The sequence below is a fragment of the Budorcas taxicolor genome, chromosome 1 (assembly GCF_023091745.1).
Source record: "Budorcas taxicolor isolate Tak-1 chromosome 1, Takin1.1, whole genome shotgun sequence".
NCBI lineage: Eukaryota > Metazoa > Chordata > Mammalia > Artiodactyla > Bovidae > Budorcas > Budorcas taxicolor.
Genome location: NC_068910.1, coordinates 65,380,818 through 65,393,712, shown reverse-complemented (window position 1 = coordinate 65,393,712; position 12,895 = coordinate 65,380,818).

Below are 12,895 nucleotides of genomic sequence, written 5' to 3'. Positions count from 1 at the left end.
CCTTCTCCATCAGAGGGCAAACGGACTGAAAACTACAGAATGGCTGTACCATTTTAATACTCTCAGAGGCAATATGTGAGAGATCTAATTTTGCTACATCGCTGCTACTATCACCAGTTAAAAATTTTAGCTGTTGTAATAGATGGATGTATGGCAATATCTCTTCGTGATTTTAATGGGCAATTTTCTAATGGTAAAAGGCAGTCTTCAGTTCAGTTCAGTTCAATTGCTCAGTCATGCCCGACTTTTTGCAACTACATGAACCACAGCACGCCAGACCTCCCTGTCTATCACCAACTCCCAGTGTCCACGCAAACCCATCTCCATTGAGTTGGTGATGCCATCCAACCATCTCATCCTCTGTTGTCCCCTTCTCTTCCTGCCCTCAATCTTTCCCAGCATGAGGGGCTTTTCCAATGAGTCAGCTCTTCGCATCAGGTGGCCAAATTATTGGAGTTTCAGCTTCAACATCAGTCCTTCCAATAAACACCCAGGACTGATCTCCTTTAAGATGGACAGGTTGGATCTCCTCACAGTCCAAGGGACTCTCAAGAGTCTTCTCCGACACCACAGTTGAAAAGCATCAAGTCTTGGTGCTCAGCTTGCTTTACAGTGCAACTCTCACATCCATACGTGACCACTGGAAAAAAAATGACCACCTTTGCATGTTTATCTTCTGTGTGTTCTCTCAGTGAAGTCTCTGTCTTTTGCCCATTTTCTTGTTAGATTGTAGGCTCACTATCACCCCTCTGAGCCACCTCATTCTGCCTTGTTGCTGCTGCGGGAGCAGGTAGGAGTGCCATCTGCCCCCTCCTCAGGGGGAAAGTTTGGTTCTCCACTTTAACACACTGATTCCAAGAGGGGTCAGTTTTCCTTTTGGTTTTTGGTTGGTCAACAAGTATTAAAAATGAAGTGTTTTTCTACCAGACACCCTTTCTCCAGTCCTTTGTGTAGAGCTGGTACTGGGCCCAGGCCTCTCTAGCACCCCATCAGGGATGAAGGAGGAAAGAAAACCCAGGAGCTTACATCATTCCTCAGGTTGTGAAGTTCCTGCCTGGTCACCTTCCCTACATTTTTCATAGCTTTCCTATATTTGTTGGTGTCTAAGGCCCCAGACCCCTTCATTAGTTAGCCTGGGGCTCAGTAGAGCTCCTGTGGAGAGACACTGATGTTGGCCCTTGACGTCAGGAGGTGACGGGTGAGGGCCTGGACCTCAGCGCCTGTCCTCAGTGGACAAGGCCCGAGATCTGCATTGTCTTCATACACTGGGGGTGACCCTCTTGGTGATGATGCCTGTCTGTCAGGGTTCCATGACACTGTACACACAGGGTACCTGGCAGATGCCTGCCTGTTACTAAGGGCTCAACAGTAGGAGCTCTTGTTCTTCTATAGGTGAGACTCTTGGCTCCAGGGAGATCATTTCTGAGCTTAGTGGAAGAACAAAAGCCAGATGATGGGGATTCAAATACCAAGCACTCGGTGAGGGAAGTCAGTTTGCCTCTGAGATTCTGAGCTGGAGAAGGAGAGAGAGGCCTGTGAAAGAGGGAGAAGGAAGTCTGAAGCTCAGGCAGGACAGGAGGAGAAGCTGACGGGGAGGAGGGAGAAGGGAGACATGCAGGTAAATTACAGGGAGAGGACAGTGCGGCTGGTGCTGTCAGAGTAGCACAGGAGCAAAGACAGGACACTGACCCCGAGGCCAGTGCAGGCGCCCCTCGGCCCGAATCCAGCCCAGGACTGCATTCCTGACTGACATCACCACATCCTGTGACCTCTGCTTCTCCAAAATCAGACACCCACTGTTTCCACTCCTGGTGGTTACTGTTTCCACTGTGTAAAGAAGAGGAAAGAGACGGAAGGAGGAGGTAAGAGATTAGAAAGAAAGGAGTGAGTTTAAAGTAATTTATATGTATAATAAGCTCCATTCTTTTATTATGAGTTCATCTTGTGTTTATTAACCATCTGCTTTATTTCAGGCATTTGCTCTGGTTGCAGTGAGGAGAAAATGGACATTATCCATGTGCTTAGGTCAGTTTCTTTCTGCTCTGGGCACTGGGCCTCACATATCTGTTCACAGCTGTGATGTGTGCTGGAAGGAAATGCGCATTCCTCTAGTGCTGCCATGATACAGGGGGATGCAGCTGGTGGAGGGTGAGGGAGGCCTCCCCAGAGCAGAGAGGCTAGAGCTGAAGCCAGGTGGCTGTGGGTGCCGCCAGGGTGAGATGTGTGCGGCATGTTCTAGATAAAGGATGTGGCGTTTGTGGATGAGGAACTGAAGGAAAGCTGGTGAGGACAGACTTGCTCAGCAGGAGGGGGCAGGACACAGACATGGGTGCAGGGAAGCGGGCAGGCACTGGGAGCTTAACATGTGCCCAGGGTCTCTGTGGATCCAAGAGTGAGGATAGTAACCCTCCACAGGATACTGTGACACAGGTAAGAGTGAGGTCGGTGTGGAACACAGGCTCAGATCCAAATCTTTACAGCCAAGCTGCCCACCATTTAGGACATGTATCAGAGCCTTGGATATGGTGGGGGACCAGGTGGACCCTCGCGTCTTGGGTAGATGGAGGCTGTTGGTATGGAGAGGGCAGAGCAGTGGGAGTGGAGGACAGTGAGCAGCTCCGAGACTTGGCAATTCATCACCTTCCAGCTGGGCAACTCGTTCCCACTTTACTGACATCAGAACCACTGAAGAAGACATGAGCTTATCTTTAGACTTTTTTGGTCTAAGATGAAAATGCCTAGAAAGTAGTTGCCTGTGTGGATGTGGAGGGAAAACTGGAGCTGATCACAGAAACACAGGCTGAAGAGATTTGTCCTGGGTGGTTGGGTGCATGCAGGTCTGGTGAGGGGGGTTGGTGGGGGTGAGGGGAAGTCCAGGGGCCGAGGGTGTGATGCTGTGATGGAAGGAAGCAACACTAGGCAGCAGAAACGAGGGTGAGAGTTTATGCCCTTTGAGGATCAAGGCAAAGATTTACAGATGAGATTGAGTATAAAATACTGAGAAAATGGTAGAGACTGAGTGAGGGAGCTGGTGAAAGTCTGGCTTGCACAGTGTTTCCACCTGCAGCCCTTGGAAACCTGGCTCTTCAGGAGCATTTCTATCACATCTTCTCTGTCTCCTTCTGACACACACACACACACACTTGTTTTATAATCCATTAATTATGAGGATTGTTGTTAAAATGAAATAGCTCTTTCAATAACATAACTTCTGAAAGTATTTATTTAGCATGTCTTTGTTTAGTCACTAAGTCGTGTCTGGCTCTTTTGCTACCCCACCTGCCAGGCTCCTCTGCCTGTGGGAGTCACCAGGGAAGGATACCGGGGCAAGTTGCCATTTTCTTCTCCAGGGGATCCTCCCAAGCCAGGGATTGGACCCATGTCTCCTGCATTACAGGCGGATTCTTTACCACTGAGCCACCTGGGAAACCCCCTTATTACTATAGTATGTACCACCCAGCAATTCTTAATGAATCCCAGGACACAAGTCAATGTTCCCTGGAACCCCACTTGAGAAACACTGGCTGAGCACTGTCAATAGACTTAGCCACAGAAAAGCACATGGTCTCTCTCGACAGCCTCCCCTCCCTCTGCGTACCTGCTCCCACGCCTCTCCTCTCTGGGAGCTACAGTTTCTCTCAGGAGTTGGAAGAGCAGCCATCAGTTGCAGGATATGTTGGTTTAGGACTGTGGAGGTCAAAATACTTGGTGATTCCTGGCAGCCAGGAATTCTATCTATTCTGGCCAGTGGTTGGGTGAGAGTTGTGTCTGTGGTGTTAGGTGCCATGAGTCTTAGTGAGTAACAAAGTGAAAACTAGTGAAACTAGTGAGTAATTAGTGAAAGCCTCTAACTTAGCAGCGATAGGTCTAGTTCATCTTTAGGCAGATGGGAAATCATGGGAAAAAGAAATTCTGGAACAAACCTGCAGATAATTGGGGTGGGAGTGGGAAGGGGTACGCAGTCCCTGTGCTGGAGACTGAAACAATTTGGTCTCGTGAGGCTAGGAGAGGGAGGGCTTGTTATTTGAATGTTTGAAACTTGGAAATTCTTTTATGTGGTTAATTGATATGTGAATGTGTAGTTGCATTGTCCATATGTTTGGCCATAATAACCTATTTCAGCAGAAACTCTGGAATGATAGTGAGCTCACTAGCACCTCCTTCATATATAGAAAGAGTTACACGCAGTTTTAAAAGCAGTGGAAGATCGCTGTAGCAGGTTGAGCAAATAAGAATGGTGTTATGAGGAGCACGGATGTGTGGGCAAGGAGTGTGGTGGGATTTTCCTAGAACTTGAAGCCCAATATATATATTTATCTCCAGTATCTTGTGTAACGCTTAGTAATCGGTCGGCCTTTAATTGAATAGGTGGATGAATAAATCCCTAATACTCGTTCTTTTTAAAGCCTGACTTTAAACTGATGGACCAGTGAAGAACCCTTGATACTTCACTTTGGGGGTCAAAGAGAGTCAGAATTACCCGGATGACCTTTAGGTTCTTGTACAGATTGGTAGTCACTAGTCTGACATAGTTGATGGTTGCTGATAAGAAAGAGAATTTGGGGCCTAACTGTGGAAAATTCTGAAAGAGATGGGAATACCAGACCACCTGACCTGCCTCTTGAGAAATCTGTATGCAGGTCAGGAAGCAACAGTTAGAACTGGACATGGAACAACACACTGCTTCCAAATAGGAAAAGGAGTACATCAAGGCTGTATATTGTCACCCTGCTTATTTAACTTATATGCAGAGTACATCATGAGAAATGCTGGGCTGGAAGAAGCACAAGCTGGAATCAAGATTGCGAGGAGAAATATCAATAACCTCAGATATGCAGATGACACCACCTTTATGGCAGAAAGTGAAGAGGAGCTAAAAAGCCTCTTGATGAAAATGAAAGAGGAGAGCGAAAAAGTTGGCCTAAAGCTCAACATTCAGAAAACGAAGATCATGGCATCCGGTTCCATCACTTCATGAGAAATAGATGGGGAAACAGTAGAAACAGTGTCAGACTTTGTTTTGGGGGGCTCCAGAATCACTGCAGATGGTGACTGCAGCCATGAAATTAAAAGACGCTTACTCCTTGGAAGAAAAGTTATGACCAACCTAGATAGCATATTCAAAAGCAGAGACATTACTTTGCCGACTAAGGTCCGTCTAGTCAAGGCTGTGGTTTTTCCTGTGGTCATGTATGGATGTGAGAGTTGGACTATGAAGAAGGCTGAGCACCGAAGAATTGATGCTTTTGAACTGCAGTGTTGAAGAAGACTCTTGAGAGTCCCTTGGACTGCAAGGAGATCCAACCAGTCCATTCTGAAGGAGATCAACCCTGGGATTTCTTTGGAAGGAATGATGCTAACGCTGAAACTCCAGTACTTTGGCCACCTCATGCGAAGAGTTGACTCATTGGAAAAAACTCTGATGCTGGGAGAGATTGGGGGCAGGAGGAGAAGGGGGCGACCAAGGATGAGATGGCTGGATGGCATAATGGACTCTATGGACGTGAGTCTGAGTGAACTCCAGGAGATGGTGATGAACAGGGAGACCTGGCGTGCTGTGATTCATGGAGTCGCAAAGATTCGGACACGACTGAGCGACTGAACTGAACTGAACTGAACTGAACTAAAAAGGTAGAAAATAACTGACTCTAAGTTTTGCACAAGTTTTGCAAGGAGAAAACTGACATAATGGGCTAGAAGAAGCAGTTGGTCTTAGTGTACTGATGAATAGTAAAATTTGTAGATTTGATGAATACTGCTTAAAAATCTATGGTGTTTTAGTCCTGAGTGTGTGTGCGTGCACGCACGTGCACTCAGTCATGTCTGATTCTTTGCTGCACTGTGGACTGTAGTCTGCCAGGCTTCTTTGTCCATGGAATTCTCCAGGCAAGAATACTGGAGTCGGTTGCCATTTCCTACTTCAGGGGATCTTCCCAACCGAGAGATTGAACCCACGTCTCTTGCATCACCTGCATTGGCAAGCAGGTTCTTTACCACTGTGCCACCCGGCCATCCCTGTTAGTCCTACTCCTTACAGCTTTATACACATATTCCTGCATAACAGGTTGATGATTCCTGCAAGAGAGAGTGATGTTGAATGAATATACAGATGAGTGAATTCACAGGTGCTTTTGCTGAGTGTAACTTTCTTGTTTCTTTATCTACTTGTTGGTGTCCTAACACTTGAAATAACTAGTTTTGTCTCATGCATGCTTAGGTGTATATTTTGGATTCACATTAACTCACAAGGACTCTCACTGTGCTCTTAAGGTGATAGTAAACAGCTGGCATGTTCTGCATGTCATTGCGTCCCATTTCTTGTTTCCAGTGTCCTGTCATTATCTTTCCTCCTTTTGCCTCTGTCTTCTCTCTGGACTTGGAGGCCTTCTTTCTTCTTATTGGATGACTGATTTAATTTTTCAATGTTTTAAGAATTTACTAACTGCTAAGTAGTATGTCAAGGCTGTATATTGTCACCCTGCTTAGCAGAGTGCATGCATACATGCTAAGTCACTTCAGTCGTGTCCAACTCTGTGTGATCCTGTGGACTGCAGCTTGCCAGGCTCCTCTGTCCATGGGATTCTCCTCTGGCAAGAATACTGGAGTGGGATGCTATGCCCTCCTCCAGGGGATCTTCCCTACCCAGGGATCAAACCCGTATCTCTTACATATAACCTGCATTGGCAGGCAGGTTCTTTACCACTAGCACCACCTGGGAAGCCCTCTATGCAGAGTACATCATTCGAAATGCTGGGCTGGTTGAATCACAAGTTGGAATCAAGATTGCCAGGAGAAATTCAACAATCTCAGATATGCAGATGATACCACTTTAACGGCAGAAAGCCAAGAGGAACTAAAGAACCTCTTGCTGAAGGTGAAAGAGGAGAGTGAAAAAGCTGGCTTAAAACTCAACGTTTAAAAAACAAATATCATGGCATCTGGTCCCATCACTTCATGGCAAATTGATGGGGAAAAAGTGGAAACTGTGACGGATATTCTCTCTTGGGCTCCAAAATCACTGTGGCCAGTGACTGTAGCCACGGAATTCAAAGATACTTGCTCCTTGGAAGAGAAGCTGTGACAAACCTAGACAGCATATTAAAAAACAGAGACATCACTTTGCCAACAAAGGTCCATCTAGTCAAAGCAATGGTTTTTCCAGTAGTCATGTATGGATGTGAGAGATGGACCATAAAGAAAGCTGAGTGCTAAAGAGCTGAAGCTTTTGAATTGTGGTGCTAGAGAAGACTCTTGAAAATCCCTTGAAATGCAAGGAGATCCAGCCAGTCAGTCAGGGAAATCAACCCTGAGTATACATTGGAAGGACTGATGCTGAAGCTGAAGCTCTAATACTTCGACCCCTTTATGTGAAGAGCTGACTCTTTTGAAAAGACCCTGATGGTAGGAAAACCTAAGGGCCAGAGGCGAAGAGGGTGACATATAATGAGATGGTTGGAAGGTATCACTGACTCAGTGGACATGAGTTTAAGCAAACTCACGGTGATAGTGAAGGAAGCCTGGCATACTGCAGTCCATGGGTCGCAGAGAGGTGGGGACGGTTTAGCAACTGAACAACAGCTTTATAGTCATCCCTGGATATCTGCAGGGAGGGGGACAGGAGGGAGGATTGATACAAAAAAGGTGCTGAAGTCCCTTAAATAAAATGACACACTTCTTGCATAGAACACCCCACCCCACCCTCTTGTATACTTTTAATCACTTCAATTACTTATAATGCCTAATATGATGGAAATGCTGTATAAATGATTACTGGAGTGCAGTGAATTCTAGTTTACCTTTGGGAACTTTATGGAGTTTTTCCCCCAAATATTTTGGATCTGCGTTTGGTTGAATCCTTGAATTCGGAGCCCAGGATGCAGAGGGCTGACCACATCATGAATCATACCGGTCACCAGGACCACAGAGATACACAGGACGTGGCCCTTCTCTTACAGAAGTTGTAAACATGCCTGCACATCACCAGTAAGACATGGTGGTATGTGTGGCACAATACAGAGCAAATATAAGGTTCTATGTTGGTCTAGAGAGAGACTGGTTAGAGTAGGGGTTGAGATGGGCAAGACAGCCTTTGCAGCAGATGTTGTATCTTTACTTGTCAGTATTCTTCTGTTGCATCATATTCCAAAAGCAACATCTATCAAACCCTCAAGATTGACCAATCTGTCATCAAATCTTTTTTCCCTGCTAAAAGAAGTTTTCTTGGAGGAACTAGTCTTGGCTAATTAATCCCATCAACAGAAATACCTGCCTTTCAGAATTATCAGTGAGCTCAAAACAGAACCATCCCTTCGCTTAAAAGTTGATCAGGTTCTGTCATGTACAGCAGTTTTTGGCTGGCTGCTTTTCTGTGTAAACAACAAATAATCTTGAAGGGATTTTACCTTCTGAGGACTAGATTCAAACCCAAGATAGGGTGATCTACTCAAATTTCTTCATACACTTAGAAAATGAAGTATTTAGGCTGTTTTGAAACATCTTTGTGAATGATAGCGATATTAAAATAAAAAATAAAAATCATCCAGATTCTCCATAAAGCATAAGTTTGTGTTTTGGTTAGCCCATAAAATTCTCTATATTATGTTGAAATGTAGAAAATCCTCTCCCATAAAGACAGAAATTTAGAATTACAAATGTTTAGCTTGAGATTTTCAAGGGTAAAAGAAGACACTTGGGAAGAAAATAAGCCTGGAGCTATTTTTGTATCAGAAAGAAAATTTAGGAGAATCGAAATCTTTTATTTTTGTTCCGTGACTTAATAATTCAACTGTATTTTTATTTCTTCCAAAGCAGATAGGCATAGACAATGATTGCAATAGGGTAAATAGGTACTTTTTCTTTTAAAAATCTTATACCAATACAATATTGTAAAGTAATTAACCTCCAATTAAAATAAATGAACTTATATTAAAAATCTTATACCATCTTTAGGATCAAATTCCTTCCAAATTTAATGTGACTAACTTCTGAATAAGAAATACCATTTTTAAGTAAAATTATTGCATTCCAGAGAGTATCATAGTTTAATTGTCATGTGGGATCTGAGTTCTCTGAGCAAGAATTGAACCTGTGCCCTGCTACAGTGGAAGCTCAGAATCCTAGCTACTGGATTGCCAGAGAAGTATTATAAACAGCTAAAAAACAAGAAAGGGAAATCATATGGATTTAAACCATGCTAGAATAAATATTTTGCACATCACCAATAGCCAATAACGGTTTCTCTGATAGCTCAGTTGGTAAAGAATCTGCCTACAACACAGGAGACCCCGGTTCGATTCCTGGGTCAGGAAGATCGCCTGGAGAAGGGAAAGGCTACCCACTGCAGTATTCTGGCCTGGAGAAGTCCATGGACTGCATAGGCCATGCGGTCACAAAGAGTCAAACACGACAGAGAGTTTCACTTTCACTTTTGATAGCCAATAATATTTGGAAGATTTGGAGATGATGTGGTTTGTATTACACATATGCACTTTAAAATACCTCATGAATAAAGTCAAGCTTTACCTCAAACAGATGCTAAGAAATATGAAAATATGTAGAGTTTTGCTGTATTTAAGATCATTATCTAAAAGCTGCTTGGTTTTTGTTTTTCCAGAGAGCACAATCAGTTGGAAGATTTGGAGATGATGTGGTTTGCGTTACACATATGCACTTTAAAATACCTCATGAATAAAGTCAAGCTTTACCTCAAACAGATGCTAAGAAATATGAAAATATGTAGAGTTTTGCTGTATTTAAGATCATTATCTAAAAGCTGCTTGGTTTTTGTTTTTCCAGAGAGCACAGTCAGTTGAACTGGAAAAAACTGAAAATCATATTCAGTCCTCCAAAGACAAGGAAAACGCCAAGTCTCTGGACAAACTTGAGGAGTAAGCACACTGTTGGCCCCATGGGCAGCATGCAGGCCATAGGGGGCCCTTTCCATTGGGAAAATGAAGTATCTTCTGTGCATCAGTGTCATGAACGGTGTGAGGATGAACGTGTTTATGGGCATCGTCTTTTCCCTCTTAGTTCAGCTCAGTTCAGTTGCTCAGTTGTGTCCAACTCTTTGCGACCCCATGAACCTCAGTATGCCAGGCCTCCCTGTCCATCACCAACTCCCAGAGTCCACCCAAACCCATGTCCATCGTGTCGGTGATGCCGTCCAACCATCTCATCCTCCGTCGTCCCCTTCTCCGCCTTCCCTCAATCTTTCCCACCATCAGGGTCTTTTCAAATGAGTCAGCACTGCGTCAGTATTGGAGTTTCAGTTTCGACATCAGTCCTTCCAATGAACACCCAAGACTGAGCTCCTTTAGGATGGACTGGTTGGATCTCCTTGCAGTCCAAGGGACTCTCAAGAGTCTTCTCCAACACCACAGTTCAAAAGCATCAATTCTTCGTCGTTCTTCACAGTCCAACTCTCACATCCATACATAACCACTGGAAAAAAAAACCATAGCCTTGACTAGAAGGACCTCTGTTGACAACGTCATGTCTCTGCTTTTTAATATGCTGTCTAGGTTGGTCATAACTTTCCTTCCAAGGAGTAAGCATCTTTTAATCTCACAGCTGCAGTCACCATCTGCAGTGATTTTGGAGCCCAGAAAAATAGTCAGCCCCTGTCTCCACTGTTTCCCCATCTATTTGCCATGAAGTGATGGGACCAGATGCCATGATCTTAGTGTCTGAATGTTGAGCTTTAAGCCAACTTTTTCACTCACTTTCATCAAGAGGCTCTTTAGTTCCTCTTCACTTTCTTCCATAAGGGTGGTATCATCTGCATATCTGAGATTATTGATATTTCTCCTGGAAATCTTGTTTCCAGCTTTTTCCTCTTAACTTGGCATTATTTCCTTAGGTTCCTTTATGAACTGTCACTAATCCCCAACTTTTCAGAGCGAGTGTTTTGGCATCCTTTTTCAGTCCACATTTTCAGAAAGCATTTGCTCAATTCGGTCCAAACTGGAACTGTTACAGAAGTTGTGTGAGGTGGGTGCTTGGGTTCTGATACTTAATTGTGCTCAGTCATGTTCATATTTCAGACAAGTTGTCTTTAATTTACAGTAAATACGGCCACCTGAGTATCATTTGGATGCATTTTCTTTATTTTCCTCCATTTTGCAGTGAGCCCCTCAACAAATTGTTAGTCACTCCAACCATGGTTCAGGAATACCTATATGACTCGACACGCGATGGCTCTGAGTGTGGTGGGGTGCCAGAGGACAGGGGCAGGTGGGGTGTGCGGCGCCAACAGTGCCTGGTGGCCGGGGTTAAAGGAGAGAGGGGGCAAAAAAGACGACAGCACGCGGTAATCCCAAGCGGTCTCCCATCCAAGTATTAAACAGGCCCGACCCTGCTTCGCCTGGGAGATCAGAGGAGATCGGGCGTGTTCAGGGTGGTATGGTTGCAGATAGGGACGGCTGCCGCCAGGCGCCCTAAGACCCCAGCGCTGCGCCTCCCTTTCGCTCTGACCTGCCTGCCAGTCGGGAGAGCCGGGCGCACTTCTCCCCGGCCCGCGCGCTGTACCAACCCGCGAATGGACTCCATCCAGACAGGGCCGGCAGCCCGGCGGTCGGCCGAAGCCGCCCCGCCCCTGTACACTTCTACCCTGGCCAGCACCCGGGCCCGGTGGGCTTCTGGGACACAGAGCGGGAGGCTGGGCGTGCGTGTGCGGGCTAGGGGCTTGGGTGAGGGGCGCGGAGGTCTCCGTGCTCTCCCACCCTGGGCCTCTCCAGGCCCGCCCCGGCTAGGCGGCTCCGCCCCCCACCATCCCATTCTGTGCTCAGGCCCACTTGGCCCCGGAGGTGTCTGGCTTGGGGGCCCGCAGCTGCCCTCGGTCCTGAGCCTCCTGCGGGCCTAGGCGCAGCCCAGCCGGGGCCTGGAGCGCCCATCCTGCCCGGCATCTGCCCCCGGTGCCCAAGCGCACGAGGAGCCACCAGCGCGTTCGACTGGAGAGCGTCAGCCCCGCCCCATCGCCTTACCGAGGCCCCCCTTGCCCCACGCCGCCCGCAAGCACAGGACCTTCCTGAGAGAGCAGACTGTCGACCGGCAGGCACACGGACAGACAAACAGACCTGCGCGTGCCCTCACGCCAAGAAGGACAGCTGGCCGGAGCAAGTTAGTCAGCAAGAGCCAGAATCATAGCACCTGTGAGAGGCCGGGGCCAGAGGAAGGGATAGGGGCCCCGCTGTCAGGAGACACAGAGCCAGAAAGAGACGAAGGTTCAGAGACAAACTCGAAGATGGCGAGAGGGAGACAGACCCGCGTGAGCACACACACACAGGGAGGCATAGACAGAGAGAGGGAGACACAGAGTGACTGACAGACGGAAAACGGGAGACAGACACGGCAGAGAGGATGGCATCCGATCCGAGACAGACACACTGGCAAAGACTGTGACACACCTCAGAGAGAGGCCATGCGGATGAAGCAACTTCCCCAAGGGAGGGGGCGTCAGCCTTGGGCCGGGCCCCGGCTGGATGTGGTGCCCTGGGGCTGGCAGTTACCTGTGGGGTCCCCAAGATTTCTTCGCAGACGAGGTCTCCAAGGTCCCCTTCGGCTTGGCTACCTAAGGCAAGACCCAGCTCCCGCCCCCAGTCCAGAGGGTGAGTGTGTGAGAGTGTGTGTGTGTGTGAGTGTGTCCGAGGTCGAGGGTGTGGTCGGTCGAATGGGGGCCGGGTGGATACCGAGAATGGAGGGGGAAGGGTGTGGAGGCCGGGGGTGGGAAGCCTGTGTGGTCCTCTTGATGTCTCTCTCTCCCACTTTCTCCATCTCCCTTACCTGGGGTTTCCGGCTGTTGACCTGTCTTGGCACCGGTTGGTGTGTGTGTGTGTTTCTCTGGCTGTGAGTGCGTGCGCACCAGAGTAGGAGGTCGTATGTGAGGATGGGGCTGGGG